Here is a 25,609-nt window from a genome sequence, read left to right as displayed (position 1 = left end):
TTTAACAAATATAAAATGATTGACATTCAGAGCGGCATGGTGGCTCAGTGGTTAGCACTGTCGCATAACAGCAAGAAGGTCACTGGTTCAAGTCCCGGGTGGGCCACTTGGCATTTGTGTGGAGTTTGCATGTTCTCCCGGTGCTGGTGTGGGTTTCCTCTGGGTGCTCCAGTTTCCTCCACAGTCCAAAGACATGCGGTACAGGTGAATTGAATAAACTGAACTGGCTGCAGTGTATAATGTGTGTGAGTGAGTGTATGGGTGTTTCCCAGTACTGGGTTGTGGCTGGAATGGCATCCGCTGGAATAGTTGGCAGTTCATTCTGCTGTGGTGACCCATGATGAATAAGGGGACTAAGCTGAAGGAAAACGAATGATGATGAACTTTGCCAAAAAAAAAGATCACCCTTACTGCTTAATTCCATGTGCGGGGATAAGTGTCTATTAAAATACACACTATTTTGACCTTCCATTTAAGACATATGTAAATATGAACACTTAATTTACAAGAAAAAGTGTCTTTTGAACATTTACTGGTCTATCAGTGGGCTTGATGTGCCTTTTTCAGACCATTATGGTGGGGTGAAATTAATATTTATATTATTTTTAGTACTATTATTGTTGGTGTTTTTATTTCATAAATAGATCTGTACAAACTGTTTTAACAACTCTCCAAAAATCTAGTTTTGACATCCTTTAACAGCCTTTTTAGGTTAATTAGGTTAATCTGCAGCCTGATTCTGTCCTAGAAAAAGTTGACATAAGCTAAATTTATGTTATTTTAAGACCATTTTAATATCTTAACCCCCCCCCCAAAATATGTAATTATTTGACTTAATTGTTATAAGAACATTTTATAATAATAATAATAATAATTCCTCACATTTATATAGCACGTTTCTAGACACTCAAAGCGCTTTACACATTGGAGGAATCTCTCATTCACCACCAGTGTACAGCATCCACCTGGATGACACGACGGCAGCCATATTGCGCCAGACTGCACACCAGCTGATTGGTAGAGAGGAGAAAGAGTGATGAGGTCAATTATGACATGAGGATAGTTAGGAGGCCATGATGGGCACAGACCAGTGGGCGAATTTGGCCTGGATGCCGGGGTTAAATCAAGCGGCAACCTCCTGCTCTCCCTCGGGAAGCCAATACGGAAGTAACTGAAACTGCAATTCATCAAAATTCCGCTAGTCCTGGCTCCATAATAGAGCAAATTGCAATTGAGCCCACTGTTAGAATGGACAACTTTACAGCAGAAAAAAAAGGTGTTTACAGCCTGGTACAAAGAACGATTTTGGTTCATATAGCTATTATTACCCTCCATGACAACTGTGAGGGGGGTGAATTTTTTATAACTCATCCATTTCCTTTATATTAGGTTATATTAAGTTTGCATAATTAAGGGTGTGGCCACTTGAGTGACAGCTAGGTCTCGCTGGTAGCCGTCACTTCACCTCAGCTGAATCTGGCAGATTAGCCACTGATCTCGGCATATTCATCGTATTTTTGTGTTGTTTTATGTGGCTTTACACAGTCAGCTGCCTTTTGGACTTATTTCTTACAATTATCAGATGATATGGGATGCTGTGTGCACTTAATTGTGCGCACAAACCATTCATGTGGCCTCCGTTTCCCATGTGAGTAAAGTTATATACTTATATACCATCTCTATTAATGTGTGTGTTTTATTTAAGATCATTTATCATTAATATTTTTCTTTAGACCTGTAATACACTCCAGAATCTGACAGATTGATTAGCTGTAGGCTCTAGAACGGTCATCTGAAGCATTATCATACAGTGTTATGCTGGAGTTCATCAATAGTCTTGCATTTACTAACACAGGCTATAATTGAGGTGTTTAGAAGTAATTTGCGTTTTCCTCCTGTTGAAAAACGTCATAAGAACAATGTTTAGTGGCTAAACGTATTACTACAGTGTTTTTAAAAGTCTAAACACTTTATTGATATAGTGTACAGCCAAGCACATGTGGTCAGAACACAAACGAGTCACAGGTAATGAAGTATCAAGCGTTTCTCCCAAAGTAAAGTCTGTCTGCCAGGTCTAAGCAAAGTGCCAGCAGGTGTCTGTAGCTCCGCTCACTCTCCGCCTCTTTGCCCTTGTTTGGTATCCCGCCGTGGGTGCAATGACGTGAACAAAATGGCGACGGTTGGCCACGCCTACTTGTAGCCTCTTTTGCGCTCTTCAGAAACCTATGGGTGACGTCACGGATACTACGTCCATATATTTTACAGTCTATGGGTTAAATCTGTACCCTTTTTCAAAGAACATCCTGGGATTTTTAATGACCAGAAAGTGTCAGGACCTCAGTTTAACGTCTCATCTGAAAGACTGTGCTCACTGAGCAGTATAGAGTCCCCATCAATATACTGGGGGGTTAGAACCCACACAGACCACAGGTTGAGTGCCCCCTGCTGGCCTCACTAACACCACTTCCGGCAGCAACCTAGCTTTCCCATCCAGGTATTGAACAGGCGCAGCCCTGCTTCACTTCAGTGGGCGACCATGTGAGAGTTGCAGAGAGCTAGCTAAACGGCTAATAACTGAATGGATGTTAAAGTCCCCAAGAGATCAAAACTAACCATATGATATTGTTAGCTCACATTGCTAGTTTTGTGGTGAATAATTCATCTGTGCATGTCATTAAGAAAATGTATTTTAAGTTCAATTGTCAGATATACATGATTTTAAGGTATTGGGTGTGGCTAACATGCTTAACCATGCTGGTTCAACTGTCAGTTTTGACAACAAACAGAAATGGTGAGCAGGACGTGTCTGTTCGGTTGTACTAACTCTTCCAAAACCCATTTTCCAATCTTTCTGAATGAAATGCCTACTTTACTACATCCATTCAGCTTGCGGTATAAAAAACAATAAGCCACGCCCACTGTTTTCTCATTTCATATATTCAGTTTCTCTAAGAACTGCGACACATTACAAAAAAAAAAAATAACGATCACAGCTTCTGCTTCATTGGGACTTTAACTGCTTACTAGCATGTTTCAGTTGGTTTCTAAGGTGTTCTGAGGGGTTGCTAACTAGATTTTGTAGTGTTTGTTAGTGTATATTTGGGGTGGTTGCTAGGCAGTTTTGGGTGATTACTAATTGATGGTTAGGGTGTTTTTGGTGGTTGCTAATAAGGTATTCCGGTGATGTGCGTTTGACAGGACAGACTGTACCTCATGGTCGTTTCATACAGATTGCAAAACCAAAACGGTAGTGTAGTGTGGTTCATTTAAAAGTAGAGATTTCAAGCTTTAAGTGGATTTATTTCTTATATCTGTGAAGCAAATATTCGCTGAGATTCCAGTGTGTTTGTTGACCACAAAAACTGTAGTAAAAGCCCACATCTGGTCTGAGCTTCTCCCTCGGAGAAACGTCAGTCTAAAGCGATCGATGACTGGCTCCCGTACTAGTAGGTAGGGATTCATTCGCCATATGAATTTTCCCTATTCAAAACTATACAGGTGACATGTCTTGTGTATTTTATAGTCATTGTTGATAATAAGAACCACTCCTGGTATTGGAAGCATTGTGTGAATATTTATGATTGTATTTTTTTTGTGTGTGTGTGTGTGTGTGTGTGTGTATTTTGTGATTTATTATGTTTTTTAGATATGGACTGATAGTCAAGGTCCATATATCGGAAAATAATTATCGCAACAGACAACAAAAACAGTTTCTCCTCCATCCCAAAGCATCAGTGAGATCAATTCCAACATCGGTAACCCAATTAAACACTGTCGAATATGAAAATGTGTCTCTCCGGCTGCTGTAAAACCTCATTAAAGTAATGAGCTGTTGGATCCCGAATGGTTTACACGTCAGAACCGAGCATCTAATCCCACCCTCTGTGTTACTGCGCATTTATACTGATGTGCAAACGAAAAGAGAAACACATCACTAATGTGGGTGAACAACTATCCAGATGTAAACTGACGGAGGTGTATAATGGCCTGTCAAATGTGATTGAACATGTTTCTGACAAACAGAATCGCTAATGCAGCTCTGCAGCACTTGTTCAAACATTTCACTGCTTTTTTAAACAATACTGCATTGAAATCGAGCACGCTTCCTACTACAGTATACATACGGTGCTCATTCTTTCTTCTGTGCATATTCAGGCAGCATCAAATATGTAAAAATAGAGTACAATTTTTAATAAACCAGAATGCAAGAAATACAGTAGAAATCTTTTTTTCAGGCAAATTTATAATCCTACAAGTAAATGAAGAATAAAAATGTCAACTACTAGTAATAACTGTGTCATGTTTTGGATGCGGACAACATGATTGAGAAGCCACGTGCATTTATTCAACAGAGGATGGTCAGACAGACAAAGGTCAGTAACAGGAGCAAACTGGTATATATGGGTGAAGCAAAAAAGTAGTCGGGTCACAGTTAAAGAGATTGGTCCAGGTGGCAAACTATGTAAACAAAGGTACAAAGCAAAGTTCGAACATGGCAAGGAAAGGAAAACGCATCGTAATGTCCACTAACAGTAGAAAAAGACTAATCCCTGATGTACGTGTCTGTGCTGTTTGTAAAGTCCTTGTAATCAGTTCATCCTGATCCTCTGGCTGTAATCAATTTAAAACCGGAACCGGTGTCTGTGTGTGGTGCACGCTGAGAGTTGTAGTTCGTAAATGAGGTGTGTGTGTAGTTCTCTAGGGATCTGCAGTAGCTAGATAATGTGATTGGTGATTGCAACAAACTGACACATGAAGCTTAAAAAAGATAATTACATAAAACTAATTATATTAAATGTTTTATTTTACCCAATAACAACAAATGGGTCAAGATGGGTCATTTCTAAATGGGCCGTGATGATGATTTCATAGCACATATATTGTTTCAAATCACATTCATGAAAATACCTATCAAAATATGGTTCCATCAGCAGTAAGTGTAAAAGATGTATTTCATGCTGACGCACAACATCATAAGACTTTAGTATTAGGTTAGATTTAGGTTGTCAGCGTCTAAGGATAATGTTACTTTCATGTCAAATAATGAAGTGAAATGACGTCGATATTTTGTTGATTTTAGGTTGTGTTGGAAAGTGACCAAAATCCAACGTCGAGTGTCGAACGTTTACATCTTAAACCATATTGACATCTAATACTGACATTTATTCGTCAGGTATGGCAACCAAAATCTAACATCTGATAGACGTCATAATGGTAACGTCCATACAACGTCAAGCTGTAACATTATTAGACGTTGATATTTTGTTGTTTTTTGGTTGCGTTGAAAAGTAACCAAAACGCAATGTCTGTCCGATGTTGGACATTAAGGTCAGGCCTTTTCAATTGTCATCATTTCAGAATTATTTTTTTTAATGAAATTTTAGTGGGTATTGTCAATAAATCATGATTATAAAATGCAGTCTGTCATTTTTGTTCAAATGCACAAAAACTAATAATAATATTGAGAAATAATGATCCTCCGGCTGTAATCAATGTGAAACAGGAACCGGTGTATGTGCGGTGCATGCTGGGAGTTGTAGTTCGTAAATGTGGTGTGTCTGTAGTTCTCCAGCAATCTGCAGTAACTTGATTGCTGGTGACTGTAACAAACTGACATACGCAGCTAAAAATCAATCATTAAATAAAACTAATTATATAAATGTTTTTATTTTACACAATAACAAAAAATGGGTCATGATGGGTCATTTCTAAATGGGTCATGATGGTGATTTTTATAGCACATATATTGTTTTAAATCAAATTGATGAAAATATGATTTCATCAGTGTAAAAGACATTTCATGCAGACGCACAACATCATAAGACTTTAATATTAAGTTAGATTTAGGTCATCAGCGTCTAAGAATAATGTTTTTTTTATGTCCAATAATGACGTGAAATGACGTTGATATTTTGTTGATTTTAGGTTGTGTTGGAAAGTGACCAAAATCCAACATCGAGCCAACATCTTAAACCATATTGACATCTAATACTGACATTTATTTATCAGGTATGGCGACCAAAATTGAACATCTGATAGACCCGACCTGTATTTATTAAAATACATAAAAGAATAAGCACTCATGCAAAATGTATGCATTTATTGTATTATAAATGATTAAAACTGGCTGATAAATAGGTAAAATCAAGTACTTGATTGATAATACTAAAGCATAAATTTAAAATATACAAAATTAGAATAATTTAAATATTAATATAATTAATCAGTATCTTGGCTGGTCTTTTCAATTCTCATCAATTTATTTCTTTTTTGTTGTTGCTTTTTGATGACATTTTAGTGGGTGTTGTCAGTAAATCATGATTAAAAATGCATGACAGTCTGTAATCTTTGTTCAAATGCACAAAAACTAATAATGATATTGGAAAAATAAACAGAACACATTATGATGTATTAAATATAAAGCCGTATAAATTTTTTAAACGTCTGAAACTCATCTTTGACATCTTTCTTTGTTATATTAAAATACCCCAAAGATCCCTGTGTACATTTTTGTGTGGCCTTTCATGTTTTGAGCTCACATTTTTCAAAGTGCTGCAATTTTATTTTTTTAAACAGATCTGGCAAGCTCTGAAATAGAATAATTATCTGCTATAACAAGCCTTTTCAACAAAAAAGACCTTTTTTCTGAAGAAAGCAGTTAAAAGAAACGCCTGTGCTCTACATGTGTTTTTGGTAAATGCATGAGTATGAGATGTAGCAGGGTTTATTTGTGTTTTGTTATTGACAGCAGTATTGTGGGAAATGCTTTGGTGTCTTCATTAGACTGACAGGCGAGGCTGAGGATCTGATCTCTAAAGCAAACATGTTCAGGATGAGTCAAGAATCTGCTGGCTGCTTTGACTGATGAATTAAATCAAACGCATTCTGTACACACACACACACAAGCACAAATGTGTAGAATCGTACATTTCAGAGCTTCTGAGCTAAAAAGCACCAACAAGAGTATACAAAAACATAGGCAAAACACAAATAAATAAATCCCAAAACTAAAAAAAAAAAAAAAACAAGACAAAACAAAACACAAAATACAAAACAAAATAAAAAAACAAGACAAGACAAAACAAAAAACAAACAAAAACAAGACAAAACAAAACAGCTGTAGCAAAAACTGCAAAACAAACTAATTGTTTACATTATATAGTACTATTCCAATTGTAATAAAGTACATTCCCTTTCAATAAAAGCAAACATATACACAATTATTTTATTATATGTAACAACAACTTATTATTATTTATATATATTTAAAAAACAAAAAACAAAACAAAAAAACAAAACAAGACAAGACAAGACTAAATGCAAAATACAAAACAAAATAAAAACAAAACAAGACAAAAAACAAAACAAAACAAAACAGCTGTAGCAAAAACTTCAAAACAAAATAATTGTTTACATTATATAACACTATAACATTTGTATTAAAGTACATTCCCTTTAAATAAAAGCAAACATATATACAATTATTTTATTATATGTAACAACAACTTATTATTAATTATATATATTTAAAAAAACAAAAAAACAAACAAGACAAGACAAGACAAGAAAAGACAAGACAAGACAAGACAAGACAAAACAGCTGTAGCAAAAACAGTTAAACAAAATAATTGTTTACGTTATATAACACTTACATTTGTAATAAAGTACATTCCCTTTCAATAAAAGCAAACATATACACAATTATTTTATTATATGTTACAATATTTTTTTATTATTTATATATATTTAAAAAACAAAAAACAAAACAAAACAAAACAAGACACAAAATACAAAAAAACAAAAACAAGACAAGACAAAACAAAAAAAACAAAAAAAAAACAAAAAACAAAAAAAAAAACAAAACAAAACAAAACAAAACAAAACAAAACAGCTGTAGCAAAAACAGCTAAACAAAATAATTCTTTACAATATATAACACTATTACATTTGTATTAAAGTACATTCCCTTTAAATAAAAGAACCATAACACAAACATATACACAATTATTTTATTATATGTAACAAATTATTATTAATTATTCAGTTTCTACTTTAGACTTAATATATTATTAGGAAATGAACCTGAAATGACTGTTGCAATAAAACAGCAAGTGCAAATAACATGAGCAACATCTTAGTTTCTGACAAAGTGGATTCAGGTAATGGAGTGGCCAGCTCAATGCCCTGACCTCAACCCAAATGAACACTCATGGTGTGACATAAAAAAATTCTGTTTCTGAAGAAAAACCCAAAATTCACAGAAACTGTGGGACACAGTTTGCTCATTATGAACTGAAATACCTGTTTCTTGTATCCAAAAGTTATCAGATGAGCACCAGTTATTATAAATAATGGCTCTGCAACTACATATTGGTTAATTGAATTGACGTGTAAAAAAATGTATAAGTTTAAAGAGAAAAATAATAATATTTAAACATATATATATATAATATTTAGAACAGGGTAATTTTGAATATGAATTATTTTATTCCCCCAATGAACAAAATACACACATCATTCATAAAATCTCTTAATACTCTGATTTAGAATTGAATGTGTAATGTTTCCACTTGTCACAATCACCAGCGATCCAGCCTGTGCAGATCGCTGGTAAACAAAAAAAAATAAAAATTCAAAAGGGGGCTAATAATTCTGACTTCAACTGTACATATATAAAATATTTTAGTTTTCTTCATCTATAAACGTTATTTTTTTAACTATACCATTTTGCTATCTTCAATTAAAAACTCGATCTCCTTGAAGCAAATTAGAACTGTATTATTTATTCATGTGAGATTCAGTTCTCGTACTGCATTCATTGCATTGGATCTCTAATGTCTGGCGAGTGTGTGCAGGTGCAGTAAAAGCAGCAGAGCCTGTTATTGTATAAAACACTACAGCAGGATCAGCAAAACACACTCTTCATTAACTTTTAATGATCGTGTTCCACTTAAACACTTATTTATGGCACTGAAGCATTTATTAAATAGCTTCATAAAGATGAATAAACGCTTGTTTTGAGTTGCGTGTAAAAGTGCTGGGAGCCTCGGTTTAAACTGTCTATAAATGCAACACACACTGCATCACTGTGAAGTTAGGTGTTTCTTTAAAGGGATAGTTCACCAAAAAATGAAAATTACTGCATCATTTACACTCCCTCATGTGGTAACAAATCTTTATGAGTTTCTTTCTTTGTCTATTACTCACCCTTCGCTTGTTTAAAACCTACTTGAGAGTTAAGCAGGGGTCATCACAGCGGAATGAACCGCTAATTTATCCAGCATATGTTTTACGCAGCGGATGCCTTTCCAGCTGCAACCCATCACTGGGAAACACCCATACACTCCTATTCACACACATACACTACAGACATTTTAGCTTACTCAATTCATCTAACAAGCATGTCTTTGGACTTGTGGGGGAAAGCCGGAGCACCCGGAGGAAACGCAGGGAGAACATGGAAATTCCACACAGAAATGCCGACTGACTCAGCCGAGGCGTATATACTGTAATGGGGCAGGCAATGAAGCAAAGGCCATGGCTGTGTCCGTGCACAGATTCGAATTCTTGTGGCGACCGGTCGGTCTCGCAGGTTACCTTCGAAGAGCAAACTCGGACCGCGAGAACACAACACATCTGAGAAATGAGATACTGAGACCTTCCTGGTGATCACATGACCTTCACATGAGAACAATTTCAACTTAAAAATTATTATTTATTATTCTTTCCAGAGAAAATGCAGAAATATTTGAGTACTAAATCACTGTCAATGAAGATCATTTGTAAAATGCAAATAAAAACGATTTCAGCAAGGAAACTACTTAGTTTGCTTATAGGGAAGGCCGGCTCTGGCATTGACATTAAAGGGCACCTAGGTTAGCCCTTTTTTCAGGTTTAACATAAGTCTTTTGTGTCCCCAGAATGTGTCTGTAAAGTTTCAGCTCAAAACAACCATCAGAGGATTTGATATAGCTGTCTGAAATGTCTGTATTATAGGTGGTAAAACTTGGTTGCTGATTTTTTGTACTGGGCCTTTAAGGCTAGTCCTCCCCGCCCACCGTTCCCACGTGCCTGTCAGCAATCGCCGCCCTTGGCTGCCTCAGGAAGCAGATCTCACATAATGTGTGTGAGAAATACTACAGTAAGAACTTTAACAATCAGTATTTGATGCATTTTTTGTGAGTTGCAATGATGAGTCACACACAAAGTCATTACAGTTCACGCACACACACAGCGAGGACGCGCACACAGACACACACATAGCGCAGACACACACAGACACACAGACAGAGAGAGAGAGGTACAGGTTATTCTCCACTGCTGTATGGATATCTGTTATGTTAATGTACAAAATAAATCCACAAACCGGGATTGAAGCGTCTTCCTTTATAATTGTTCTGACACGCGGCTGTGCTGATGAAGTGAATCTGAAGTGAATCGCTGTAATTCATTACACACATGCTCTGTTTTAAAACATTTTAAACTTGTGAAACTCACTCTTGATCACGTTTGATGATGATTGATGATCCTAGCGAACTGAACACACCTTTTATTCCCGGTTGCTTTGCGCACGTCTGGTTTTGCTGATATGATTATACACGTGACTACCGGACATGTTAATACGCACATCTGTCAATCAATTCGGTGGGCGGGGGGACCGCACTCCTACGTCAAGTTGCGGTCAATCTGAAAACCGCTCCAATTGGTCCACCGTTTTTATGTTGCTAAATTAAAAAAAAAGGACTGGGTGTGTTTATATCACCCCAATATGATGGTCTATACACTATATCTACACATGTCTGTCCAAACAGCTTTAAAAGTAGATTTTTCACCATAAGTGCCCTTTAATTTGAGCATCGCAGCTTTTTAATCTGAACAGACTTGCTTCCAGACTTGCTGTTTAAAACTGCTGCACATTTGACTCCTGGAAATCCTGTATATTTAAAGCAATCAAAGGATGACTGAGCATCTGCTGAAGTGTTTCCAGAAAAGTGTGCCATATGGATTAGACATTTAGTCACAGGTCTGTGAGTGGTATTTGACGTGACGTCTGAAACTATGGCCAAATCCCAATTCTATCCCTTAGCCCTTCCCCTTACCCCTACCCCTCGTTTTGCGCGTTCCCGTGAAGGGGTAGTGGTGTCCCAATTCTCTTTAGCTTGAAGGCGTTGGGCTATTGGGAAGGGGTAAATACCCCTTCAAACGAAGATGTTTCAGGACCACACTCGAAACCAAGGGGGTAAGAAAATTTCCCAGAATACACCAGCCACAACAGCAGGATCGCAGCACCCGTAAGTAAGGAGATCCACAAATTTGTATTTTTTTGTCATTATTACGATTTTTTACAACAAACAAACACGTTTTAATATACCGCGTTCGTTAATAAACCGCAAAATTTCACGATCTATAATCCATAATAATAACTCCTGTACAGCAGTCCCACAACATTCTGACACTCAATGACACTGGAATCCCCTGTCAGAAAAGTCTAGTGGCTGGGAATGACCTTTTTACAGTGTCTGCTGTAATGTTAATATTGTTTTTGGTGTATTTACATAGATAAATATGGCCACAAAGTAAATACACAGTACAGTTATGATCTTATTGCCACATTAGATGGTTATGATAACATAATATATGCCTTCAGTCATTTCCTGAAGATTAATACCAAAAAATAAAGCAACTGGAATAACTACAGCAGTCGCCATCGTCTGATCTCATATGAAGTAAGAGATCGCGATGACATATGATGACCTGTGCAGGTGCTGTAGTGCTGTCCCAATTCTTATGGGTAAATTTTAAAGCCCTTCCCCTTCACCTTCGGTTTTAAGGGCCAAGGGGAAGGGGTAGGGGTACAAAAATAGAATTGAGATTGAGCCTAAGTCAGTGTAAACACGTCTTCAAAAACAACACCACATAAGGGTGGCTAATACCACACAACAATGGTGGAGTAAGTGGTATTGTTATTTTACAAGTGCTAACTCTTCATCTTTTACTTCATATTGCGATCAAAAGTAGAGACACATCATACGCACACAATGAATTGCACATTTACACCAGTGTCAAGCCGCCAAATGCACATCGTCACTTTCTTATAGGTGCTATTTATTTACAATATGACAGAGACAAACACTGGCCTGGTATACATCTGGTATACAGCTGTTGTTGATTTTTCAGGGATGTGTAAATGCAGATCATTTAAAAAACTTTGTTATGTAAAAATGAAACGTTTTTAAACTGCAAGGGACAGACATTTCCATTTTCGGCTATATGTGTTCTTGTGATGTAAACGTAACCCTAGTCCACATTCCTGCAGTTTTCAGCCGGATCCTCCAGCACTACAAATGATGGACTTCTGTAAAGTAGCACATTTCTGTGAAACTGGATTTTCAACAAGTCCAAATGAAGACAGCACTTGATTAAATCTGTCAGAAATATGTGAGATCATAAAAAAGTGGGTAGAACATACAAGTACAAGAACTGTACAAGATGTACAAGATTGGAGTGACAAGGTTGGAGAAGAAATGTTGAAAAGTTCAGACTGATTAATTCAGTGGCTCAAAGCTCTTGGTTTCTAATAGAAATCCTGTTTTACCCAACTATATTCTGTGTTTGGTTTCACAATGGCATTACAAACAAAAAAACTTGCTATTTGCTGTTAACAATATATAATAACAACAACAACAACAACAAAAACAACAACAACAACAACAACAACAACAACAAGCTTTTACCAGTCTGTGAACAGATTATTACTGGGCCTAATGTTAAGTTAACCGTGTGCATGTGATTGTCCTTTTACTATCGCACAATGAAAGTTTTTCACCTACTTTCAACTTTCTTTTGTTTGCAGTTCTTTTTGTTAATATGGTTTAATTATCTTCTTTACAATAACCTTGCTTTAATAGAAGATTAACTCTCCATTCATATATAGTTACCTAATGATCTGAGACCCTTAACCTGGACAAACTAATGTGTATAGTTTTAGAGAAATGAGAATAGTTTTTTAAACGTCAGTTGATTTTTTAAGAACATTTTTGTTGAATAAAGTGTATGTATACAGCTTTATTTAGCTTGTTTGATACATTTTTTTTTTTAAATTTTGGCAAGGAAATAATTAGTTTGGTGTGGCCAGAGAAGAAAAGCCCTTAAAACGTAATTTTATTTATTTTTTTTTAAGTTAAGGAGGCACATGGAACACATAATTTAAATCAAGTAATTTTACCAAGTAATTTAACATACCTAATTACCCTAACCTGGCTAGTTAACCTAGTTAAGCCTTTAAATGTCCAATTAAGCTGTATAGAAGTGTCTTGAAAAATGTCTAGTCAAATATTATTTACTGTCATCATGGCAAAGATAAAATAAATCAGTTATTAGAAATGAGTTATTAAATCTTCTTTCCGTTAAACAAAAATTGGGGGAAAAACAAACAAACAGGAGGGTAATAATTCAGAGTGGCTAATAATTATATGTCTATATATATATATATATATATATATATATATATATATATGTATATATATATATATATATCTATATATATATATATATATATATATATATATATATATATATATATATATCTATATATATATATATCTATATATATATATATATATATATATATATATATATATATATATAGATATATATATATATATAGATATAGATATAGATATATATATATATCTATATATATATATATATATATATATATATATATATATATATATATATATATATATATATATACATACATGTGTGTGTGTGTGTGTGTGTGTGTGTGTGTATATATTCAATTCAATTCAATTCACCTTTATTTGTATAGCGCTTTTACAATGTAGATTGTGTCAAAGCAGCTTCACATAAAAGGTCACAGTAAATAGGAACAGTGTAGTTCAATTTGTAGTGTTTAAGTTCAGTTCAGTTTAGCTCAGTTCAGTGTGGTTTAATAATCACTACTGAGAGTCCAAATATTGAAGAGCAAATCCAACGATGAACAGCTCTATAGATCCTGAACCATGCAAGCCAGTGGCGACAGCAGAGAGGGAAAAAAAAACTTCACTAATGGCGGAAGTGAAGAAAAAAAACCTTGAGAGAAACCAAGCTCAGTTGGGCACGATCATTTTAATTTCTCCGCTGGCCAATATATATATATATATATATATATATATATATATATATATATATAAAGTAAATAGGCACTGACAATATTAATAAAATGTGAAGGTTTAGTGCAAAAATAAATGATCTACATTTTTAAAATGCACATTTTTCTACAACTTTTCATGTTTAATTTAAGTATTATGGTTCATTTTTCTTTTTCATTGCAATTTTTTGTGAAATTTTCAAAACATTAGAGTGAAAACCCAAAACCGAAGTATCACTGATAGAATGAAAACCTTCCACACCAAATTATTTTTTTTTTTTTAGCCTTTTTTGCATCACTCAGTCCACGCATATAAATTACCCTTAAAATGAAAAAATAAAAAAAAGCTGTAAAGGCCTGAAGTCAGAGCGCATTTCTGAAATGCACGGCAGTCATATGATCATGATCACGGGTGGCAGCACAGAACATCAGCGGGTAAAGAGGACTTATTTTAGCAGTGCTGGTGTAAAACCATCAACCTGTCAAGAAGGATGAGCAACCACAGACATCCAGCACCCAAAATAAGCCTGCTAACAGCTACTCCTGCGCTTCACATACGTATAAAACACAACATGTGCTGGAGCAGATGATGGAACATCCTTGTTCTTCACATTCAGAACAGCGCTCTAAAAGACAGACTTACTTCACTATTGAGCTGAAAGCTTTGGGTCTGATACTGAACCGGTCCCCACGCCTTAAACACGTCAACAATCTGATGCTATTTTGTAAAGAGTTATGTAGAGTCCAGAGCTCACATGACAGGAAAGTGAAGTAATCTAGGCGCCAAGTAGCCGCAAAAATAAATCTAACTTATTTTAAACCCGGGTGGCTGCTGGAGTCGGGTTTCCGCCACAGAGCTGAAGAGCTGCTAGAAGATCCACAAGCAGCTAACTCAACTCGATGATTATTAAAGAAGGAGAAAATGCAATAATACAGTGTTATGAATTATATACTGGTCAAAGTTGGAAACTGCAGCTTATAAAGTTACTATTTTTTCAAAGAGTCACGATAAAGCTTTGCCAAAGTTGTTTATGATCCAGAAAGAGTTGTATTTATTTGTGTTGAACGCCATGCCAGATTCTGTAGCGAGAAAAAGAATAATACTTATAATACATGGTCAAATGATTCATTCATTCATTCATCAGAGGTCGCCACAGCGGAATGAACCACCAACTATGAAACCATATGTTTTACGCAGCGAATGCCCTTCCATATAATGCATGTCTTTGGACTGGGAGAAACTGGAGCACCTGAAGAAATCCCACACCAACACCGGGAGAACATGCAAACTCCACACAGAAATGCCAACTGATACAACAGGGACCCGAGGTCTGCTGCGAGGGGACAGTGATAACCACTGAGCCACTGTGCCACCTTGGTCAAAAGATGTTTTACAATTTATTTTTACTAAAAGCTCTAAATCAAATGAAGCGAAACAACTGGAACATTATTTACAACCTGTGGTATAAGTAACTAATAACAAATACTCAAATTAGTGTAACGGAGTAGTTTTACTTTCCCTTGAGTACATTTTTAGTACTTTTACTCCACTACTTTCCTTCAACCTGCAGTCACTACTTTATTATTTCCTGTCTATGGGGATTAGAAAAATCAGTCCTGCGATTCCTGTCCAATCAAATCACACATAGAAGGTGAATCGCATCATAATGAACTACCTCAAGACATTGATGATTCATAATTGCAGCAAACTGTTTGGAAGTATTCAAAGTGTCCAAGAAGATGTCCAAAGTCTTTACACGCATTGACCCAGAGACTGTTTAGATGCATGTCACTGATGACAAGATGACGGATGTTTACAGTAAGATGATCGAAATGACCTTAAACACCCAGCAGGCACAAGACGTCAACATGACATCAGATTGACGTTGTACCCTAACGTCATGGGGAGATTGCATTTTGTTTGGAAATGAAAATTGGGTTGACATCAGAACCTAAAAAAAAATATAAAAATCAACCAAATTAACCTTAGACGCTGGCTAGACATTGAATTTTGGTCACCTGACATCACAACCCAAATCTAATCTAATATTAACGTCTTATGACATTGTTTACCTGCTGGGCAATAACTAAATGCACTACAGAATGTTACGTTTACACACATCCACAAATTGACCCTTCGCTCAGCCAAACCTGAAAACTGCCATCCACCAATCGTGGCTTAGCAACCGTAGCTAAGCGCAGGGGCTCTGTCAAATTTTCGAGTGAGGGAAACAGACCAAAGCGTTGTACATATGGATTGTGCAAATCTGATACCCGGTATCCTTAAAGTTTGGACAGAATAATGGAATTTTTTCCCTTTTCAAAACCAAAAACCCAAGAGGAGAAATGCCAGCGTTGATCAAGCTGTGTGAGGGGCGCTAAAGGAGCAGAGTTAAGTTGGTTTTGTTTTGATATTCCTGACACATTCAGTGATAGACGGCAATAACTCACACACCTCTTACCCTAAACAGATCTAAACTGTGTTTCCTACAAAAATACAAAGCAGGTTCTGTTTCACAGCTGTCTTTTTCTTTATTTCACTCGATATAAAGAGTAATGCTCTGTTTAAGCCTTCGCTATAGTAACTTAGTCATACTAATAGCGAATAGGCCATAATGAGTTATTGATCCCGAAAATATGAATCTGCGAATCTGTTGCTAACTTTACTGAACTTCATATTTCCATCTATTTCAAGCTACGAATGTCTGAAATTACAAATCAACAGAACAAAACAGAGATATGATCACAATCTGAGCACTTGCTGTCAATATACTTTACCAGCAGCTATTTTTCAGTAATTTATACAGCGTACACAAACATACTGACAGTAATAGGTAACTTACTGTACATTGTTATGGGTCAATAATGCTAATATTCGGCACAAGTCCATCAATTTCCCCTTTCTGGTAGTTCTTTCTATGAATGAACTACGTAAAAGCATTGTCCATGCATGTTTCCTTGTCGGTTAGCTATATTTCATTGCACAACAATTAATCTATCAGGCTTTTTGGCTAAAAAAAAGAGAAATTACGGTTTAATTTGTTATTATTAGACTATTTTTAGATTTCACCTCTCCTGCTGAGCATAAGCTAAGCTGTTGAATGGTTAGCGAGTGAGGCGGCTACCCTAAGCTAGCTTAAATTTTGATTGAATTATTCTCTAATCGTTTGCCTATTATGTCGTGAATATACCCCTGTAATGCATACCGCAGTCCTTTTTTGTCTGGCTTTCTTGGATATCTCACCTGTTCACCAAAAATGACATTATATCCCTGGCAATGTCTGACACTGGCGTATACACATTGAAAAAGCAATGCCAGGCACGAAAGCTTGACAGGCGTAGCAACAGTAACTGAGGAGGGCGGGGCTTAGCGAAGGGTCAATTACATGTAAATGCATCAGCTTTTTACAGTGTAATACTCTCTACTCTTGAGTACTTTTGAAAGGTCTACTTTTACTCATACTTTGAGTAATATATACAACAGATACTTTCACTCTGCTTCCACTACATTTTTAGGCAAGTAAGGGTACTTTTACTTGAGTATTATTTTTCAGTACTCTTTCAGACACTGTTGAAATTGTTTATTTCTTTAATCCACATCCTCTGCAAAGAGTCATATTACATATTGAGAATGTGTATTGTACGGACCCTTTTCAAATTTCCAAGTTTAATCATAGTTGAGCAAATTTAAAGCGCAGTGAATAGATGAGCGCAACAAATAGATCTTTTGCATTTCCATTTGCTCAAATAATCAAAAAAAAACTCAAGATCCAGAAGTGAGAACAACGTCAAATTCCAAATGGTCTCGAATATAGACGCTGCACAACAAACACCTCACGTAAGTATCCTGGGGATACTCTTCCCGAGGCCTTTAGACTATGCAGAGTCACTGATTCGATCCAAGACCAACGATGAGATGATCCCAAGGTTTCCATATCTTGGACCAGGCCGTATCCTGAGCAGCTACTGTGGTGGTCATGGAGGAGTGGAGAACATGAGACTGATTCCTGTGACGCTCCAGAGACAGACGAGTCTTCGCTGAGGCCAGCTTCCAGCCTCCGCCACTGAGACTGCAGCTCTGCACAAGACGTTTGGCCAGCGGAGAAATTAAAATGGTCTGAGCCTGGTTTCTCTCAAGGTTTTTTTTTTCTTCACTTTCACCAATTAATGAATTTTTTTTCCCTCTCCACTGTCACCACTGGCTTGCATGGTTCGGGATCTGTAGAGCTGCGCATCGTTGGATTTTCTCTTCATTGTTTGGACTCTCAGTAGTGATTATTAAACCACACTGAACTGAGCTAAACTGAACTGAACTTAAACACTACAAACTGAACTACACTGTTCCTATTTACTATGACCTTTTATGTGAAGCTGCTTTGACACAAAGCGCATTGTAAAAGCGCGATACAAATAAAGGTGAATTGAATTGAATTGAACATAAGCAGTAATTAGTTGTTGTTGTTTTGGATTTGATGCTCGAGGAAATTTCAAAGTAAAGGTGTACGGGTCGTTTACTTATCATGTTCATTACTAACTTGTCTATGAACATGATTTGATTACAACTGCAGATCAATGACAGTGTGAAACAGCCTACAGTAATTTACTTTAGTTTATTTGTTTACAGGGTCAATGCACATTAATAAACATTACAGTAAAATGTGGCAGAATTAGCCCAGAATGGCTATTTTTCATCTGTAGACCCCTGACAGTATGTTAAAAAGTCACACCTAAAATAGAAGCACAGCATAATAACATAATAACACTATCATATTTAAAATACAATTAAAAAGTAAAAAACAGACTGATGGCAGCAGAAGAGGACAAAACGTGTGTCAAGAATACAGTACTAATGCTGACAATGCTGATTTGTCACTAACCAATTTTTAACAAGAGACTGAAAAGAATGAAAAGTAAGTGATCATCTAATTGTTGGTGGGATGGAGTTCCATTCTCTAGCAGCTTTCACTGAAAATACTGACTGACTAAATAGAATTTTTTTGAGAGGAATAATACAATCCCCTCTTTCACCACCTCTAGTAGGTCGGTGAGCAGTCGTTCTAATATTCACAAACTGATTTAGTGGTGAAGTCGGGTTATGTAAGGTCTTAACATTAAACAGATATGTACATATTTAATTACATTTTCCCAAATAAGCAGGTTGTATTTCTTTAATATTGAACAATGGTGAAATTGAACTGATTTCTTATCTTTTATAGATTGTTTATATAAAGATTGAAGTGGCTTCAAAGTATTAATGCTGGCCTGGGACCAAGTGGTTAAACAATAAGTGATATGCGAAATGATCATGGAGTGATAATAGATTAGGGAAGCCTCACATGACGTCTGATCACGAATAAATCTAAAATTTGCTAAACTGAATCTGACCTTTTTAACCTGTGACGTAAATGATAGTTTTGAATCTATCAAAACACCAAGGTACTTGTACTCAGATACAACTTGTAATCTTTCCCCTGAAATGCACAAATACTGCAGAAAACCTACTGGAACCTTCATGGACCCAAGATTCCCATAGAAATCAGTCAAGTATGGTAAAGGAAAAATCATGGTTTGGGATTACATTCAGTATGGGGGTGTGCAAGAGATCTACAGAGTGGATGGCAACATTGACAGCCAGAGGTATCAAGACATTTGTGCTGCCCATTACATTACATACCACAGGAGTCATGCACAATATTCATTCTTTTTCCACTGCAGCATGACTTTATATTCTATACTGGACATTATTTCTGTTAAGTGACAAGACTTTTGTCTAAGCAAAGTCAGACCTTACTGTCCTCATTAAATAATTCAAAATCAAGGCCTGTATTTAACGGTAGTTAACTTAGTTAAGCCTTTAAATGTCTCTAATAATCTAGAGGCCTTTATTTTCTTCCAGAGGCCTTTGCCTTTCATATAAGCCCCCTCTGATACCAAATGATCAACTAGAAGTCAAGTTATTATTTGCTGATGTTCCTAAAACTTGGAGAGGCGACAATACTTTTGTCAGGCCGTGTATAATTTCGAGCTTGAATGTATTTATGCTAAATGATGACATGTTAATTGCATTTAATATGATGTATATATTTATATATATATATATATAAATCAATCATTTTGTGACTAATATTGTTTTGGTTTACTCTAGTAGCTAAATTGACATGCAATATTTTTAAAGAAACATGAGCACACACAAAGTGTTGCTTTTAAATTATCTCTCTTTTTATTTCTTCCTTTTTTTTGTTTTGGTAAAAAAAGTACAAAGATAAAGGGGTTTATTACTTATCAGGGTTTATTACTGTACGAAAGACCCACCCCCCACTGACAAAGGTCCAGAATATGTCCCATCCATCAGCTCATTTGTGCTATTTTTACTGCTATTCCATCATAAATTGTGAAAATAATCAATAGAAAAAGGTTTTAAGACCAAGTGGAATCCTCTGTTGGCTGTCGTTACTTCAGCTAATCAGTTTTGGCCAATGCAAATACTTATTTTTCATGAGTCCCAACATCTGTGCAAGAAAACACAGCCTACAATCTGACATAAGAGAAGTCTTCTTTCGCTACTGACCTACTGTATTGTTATTAAATAGAGAAAACATTTTACAAGTAACTTTTATTCTAAATCTTGGACCTTATTCAAGAAAGCACCAAAGACGGCCCATATTAAAGAAAATGTTAATACTAATCAGGCTATTATTATCCATGAATTTTCAATGCAACTTTTTTACAAGAGAAAAATCTAGAAAAATTGTGAAGCATACATTATTATTGTTTATATATTAGTTTATTTTTTTATTCACAGGAACATTGGATGTGCTGGCCAGGTTGTTATTTGCCTAATAAATGAACATAAGCTACAGTTTTTAATCTTTTTTTTTTTTTTTTTTTAAACGAATCCTATTTTTTTTCTTAATGATAAATCATGCAATAAATTACTATTTTAAAGTATGTTTTTTCAAAAGCATTAAGGAAATGTTTTGGTGCATCAAAAAGTTTGGTTCTGATGACCATCCGACAAGCTATTTAAACAAAAAAGTGCTTAAGATGTCATTAAAATTTAAATTAATTGCCATCATTAAATTAAAATGAGGCAAATAACTGCAAAAAGTCCACTTTTTGAGAAAAAAGAGCCACCCCTTTCACCGGGCTGGCTACGGACCTGTTTATTACTTGTTATACTACTATATAAACTATTATACTACCATATAAACTATTATACTACTATATAAACTACTATAACTATATATACTATTACTATTATACTACTATATAAACACATTTGTTTAGCTGTGCCTTTACTGAATGAGCACTGTGCTATGTCCGACAGATCACACTATTATATCTTTATCATGTCTTCTTGTTTTCACATATTTTAATCTGTTTTTAATCATTTTTATTCTTTGCTGTTTTTCATTTTCTTGTTTGTTTTATTCTTTGTGTAAAGCACTTTGAAATACCATTGTGTACCCTGAAAAAAATATCCAAAATGATTCCTTGAATTTACTCAATTTTTTTACGTTAAGTGGTTATAAACAATTTATTTGGGCTGAATTTAAACAAACAAATTAAGTTGAACATGACTAAATTTAATTTGTTTGTTTAAATTCAACACAAATAAATTGTTTGCAACAGTTTTGCATGCAACACTTTTTTCATGTGCTTTATAAACAAATTTGCCTTGCCTGCCTTTTTCCTTTTTTAATTCTATTAATCACAATGTTTGTCAAATAGACACACACACACACACACAAACCTTCTGATACAGAGTAATATTACATTTATGCAAGTCATTTCTGCTATTTGTTGAAGAAAGAGTGAAGATAAAAAGAGAGACAGAAAAGGAAAAGCGGATCTACAGGCAATTTCAGGACAGTGACAGAATTGATCAGATGAAAAAGACACAAAGCGCTTCTTAATGAGAGCCGTGTGCTTTCTGTCATTAAGACGGAGCCTACAGTCTGGCATCAGTCTGAAGAACGACTGCTGGCGGTACAAGCAAAGCAGCTTTATGACCAATTCAATAAACAGCTCAATAAGGGTCTGTACTGCAAAATGAAAACACTTTTATTACCAAACACTAGAGAAACAGTATAAAACTGAGCAAAACTCAATGCCGCCTTGCTGGAGTGCACCGAGTAGTTGCTTAGGTGTGGCTAGGGTGTTTAGTTATCACTCAATTACCTTCCCAGCTTTTTTGTGTTTTATAGAGTATTTCAATGTGGTCATGTCGTTGGCCCATGAACATTTCCTGCTAGTTATCAAACTATTTCATAACTGTAACAAGAGGCAATTCAATCATAACTTAATGTTAAAACAGCTATCATCGCATTATCTATTAATATGTGGACCATTTTGAATTCTCAGAAGTTATAGAAACTAAAAATGTAAAACAGGACATCAGTCGGGACCATTGCTTTTATTTACATCCCTCAAATTGGTCTATAATCCTTTACGATGACGTGTGAATCGTATTATGATCAAATGTACAGTCCACCTTTTAACAACCAGCTGTACACCAAAAATAATAAAAACAACACCGATCACATATTACATGAATAAAAAAAAAATTATATTATAATAAACTATGGTTAATATTATTATTTATAATTTTTCATTACTATTAAATATTAATATTGTGTTATTATTAATAAGACATAACATATAATTGCATTTACGGTATGCTTATTAAAAAGATTTATGCTTAATAATATCAATTAATGTGATAGATAGATAGATAGATAGATAGACGGACGAACGGACGGACGGATGGATGGATGGATGGATGGATATAAACTAAATGGTTTCACAACAGACTACAGTTATAATATTAGTTATGAGTAGTTTTGCTAAAAGTTTTATTGAAATGTATTGTTGCTGATTGGATGTGTTTTGGATTGATTGGGCTTTACATAAACACAGGAAAAGTGAGACCTGTTTAAAATTATTTAAAACCTACAAGACAATATTTCATTGAATTTAAGACTTTTGATGGAATGAAACCGTACAGAAATATATTATGATAGATTAATAAGAACAACAGCAACAACATTAAATTATTACTAAAAATAAACAAAAGAAGAAAAAAAAAAAATATATATATATATATATATATATACTGTATATACAGATGGAGTCAGAATTATTAGCCCCCGTTTGTTTGTTTTTTGCCAATTTCTGTTTAATGGAGAGAAGATTTTCTCAACACATTTCTAAACATAATAGTTTTAATAACTCATTTCTAATAACTGATTTATTTTATCTTTGCCATGATGACAGTAAATAATATTTGGCAAGATATTTTTCAAGACACTTCTATACAGCTTACAGTGACATTTAAAGGCTTAACTAGGTTAATTAGGATAACTAGGCAGGTTAGGGTAATTAAGCAAGTTATTGTATAACGATGATTTGTTCTGTAGACTATTGGAAAAAAATTTGCTTAAAGGGGCTAATAATATTTACCTTCAAATGGTTTTTAAAAAATTAAAAACTGCTTTTATTCTAGCTGAAATAAAACAAATAAGACTTTCTCCAGGAGAAAAAATATTATCAGACATACTGTGAAAATTTCCTTGCTCTGTTAAACATCATTTGGGAAATATTTGAAAAAGAAATAAAAATTCAAAGGGGGGCTAATAATATATATATATATATATTTATTTATTTTTATTTTTTTTAATCACTGTATATTGTCTTTTTTTCTCTCTTTCTAAAAAATTTATTTTCTTTTCTTTTTTTTATTTTATCATCATTATTATTTATTTTACTTAATAGACCATGCTGTCAACCAAAACTTCCAGTACTGACATGTTTATATGCTTAATTTGTCATAGTTACTGTGCACATCATATGTTATTTGTTGTACAACATATGTGTTATAGTGTGGTCTATTTATTGTTGTCAATTTTGTTCTGTTATATAATATTTTATTTATACTGTTATTTATTTTCTCTTATTCTCTGGTTTAACTGTCATAAAAATCTGATTAATACCTCTTAAAACAAAATAAATCACTGTCTACTCTCATCATCCCAAAACAAGCAACTGCAAACCTGGTACTTCTCGTCACAGGACAAGTTGTGCTATCTCAGAGTAATTTGTCAATCGCCACAGTCTCTTCCAATCACTAACCACCACAAAACGACACATAAAACCATCCTTTCCAGCACATTTCCTTTACAACACAATTACAAGCTGAACACTCTTCATTATCCACACCATATGGACACTTTTCACAAGCCTGTTATGATGAGTTTAACAGTCATCAGCTTCTTAAATACTTGAAAGATTTTAATATTTAGATTTTTTTTAATCCTATGTACATTTAGATGTATTTACGTGTGTATTATATCATGTTTGCATTAAATTACAAAACAAAACAAAAACTAATTACCTCTTATGCGAGGTGTTTCTAATGCAGCGTCTATGGGGGCAGGACAGTACATTTTATGTTAGTCTTTCTTCTGATCTCACACATTTTATTAATAACACCATCATGTATTATTGTATTATTGTATTGTATCATGTATTATTGTATTAATAACACCATCATTGAGTTTTTCGGTTATTATTTCAGCAAATAGGATTGTAAAAAAGCAAAACGTGTTGTATTCTCCTATTCACTGTGCTCTAAGTTAACCCAACTATGATGACTTCTGCTACTGAGAAACCCAGAAATGTGAAAACAGTCCATATCAGACAAACCAAGCAGCCGGTAAACTCACCAACTGTGTGTCAATCTGCAGTATTTTGGAGGTTTAGAGATCCACAGATTGGGCCTGTAGTTTTCAGCCTGTCCTGCAGGACGTCAGACTCTCCAGCAGTCTGCTTTAGTTCTCTCCTGAGGCTGGTGGAGACCTGCTCCAGTTGCACCCACAAAACGTAACGCGTATCCAGAGAGCCCTTTAGCAACAGCTGCTTTTATTTCAGATCATCTTCTTCCCTCCCTCCCCACGCTTCAGTCCTGCGCACTGCTTTTTTTGGAGGCCTTCATACCTTTAGTGTCATGCGAGGAAGCAATGGGCAGAGCTTCTTTCGGAGGCCCTTGGTCAAATCATTCATTTTTGTGTGCTTACCTTTATTCTTTTATTTGATTCGTACAGTTGAAGTTAGAATTATTAGCCCACCTGAATTATTATATTTTTTCCCCAATTTCTGACGATTTTTCGACATTTCTAAACATAATAGTTTTAACAAAAAAGTAAAGTTCGTAGACAAACTTTATGGGTGGCTTGAGAAAGCCTAGCCTGAAAGTTTGAAGTAGTTTTTAAGAAGTTTGAAACAATTGGCATAGATAAAAATCTACATACACTAACCGGCCACTTTATTAGGTACACCTGTCCAACTGCTGGTAATTTTTAAATCAGCCAATCACATGGCAGCTACTCAAAGCATTTAGGCACGTAGACATGGTCAAGACGATCTGCTGCAGTTCAAACCGAGCCTCAGAATGGGGCA

At 35.1% G+C, this 25,609-nt stretch overlaps 1 protein-coding gene across 1 annotated transcript in view; it reads right to left on the bottom strand.

Moving 5' to 3' along the window:
- Positions 1-25,028, bottom strand: part of xirp2b (xin actin binding repeat containing 2b) — an 84,692-nt gene extending 59,664 nt beyond the window's left edge. The window contains exon 1 of the mRNA XM_056466098.1: positions 24,877-25,028. The gene's annotated coding sequence lies outside the window, so the exon portion shown is untranslated. The remainder of the gene's footprint in view (positions 1-24,876) is intronic.
- Between the last annotated feature and the right edge of the window lie 581 nt (positions 25,029-25,609).

This window comes from Danio aesculapii, chromosome 9, assembly GCF_903798145.1.
Source record: "Danio aesculapii chromosome 9, fDanAes4.1, whole genome shotgun sequence".
NCBI classification, from domain to species: domain Eukaryota; kingdom Metazoa; phylum Chordata; class Actinopteri; order Cypriniformes; family Danionidae; genus Danio; species Danio aesculapii.
Note: the sequence above shows the minus strand (reverse complement) of the source record. Positions and strands in the feature narration are given on the sequence as shown.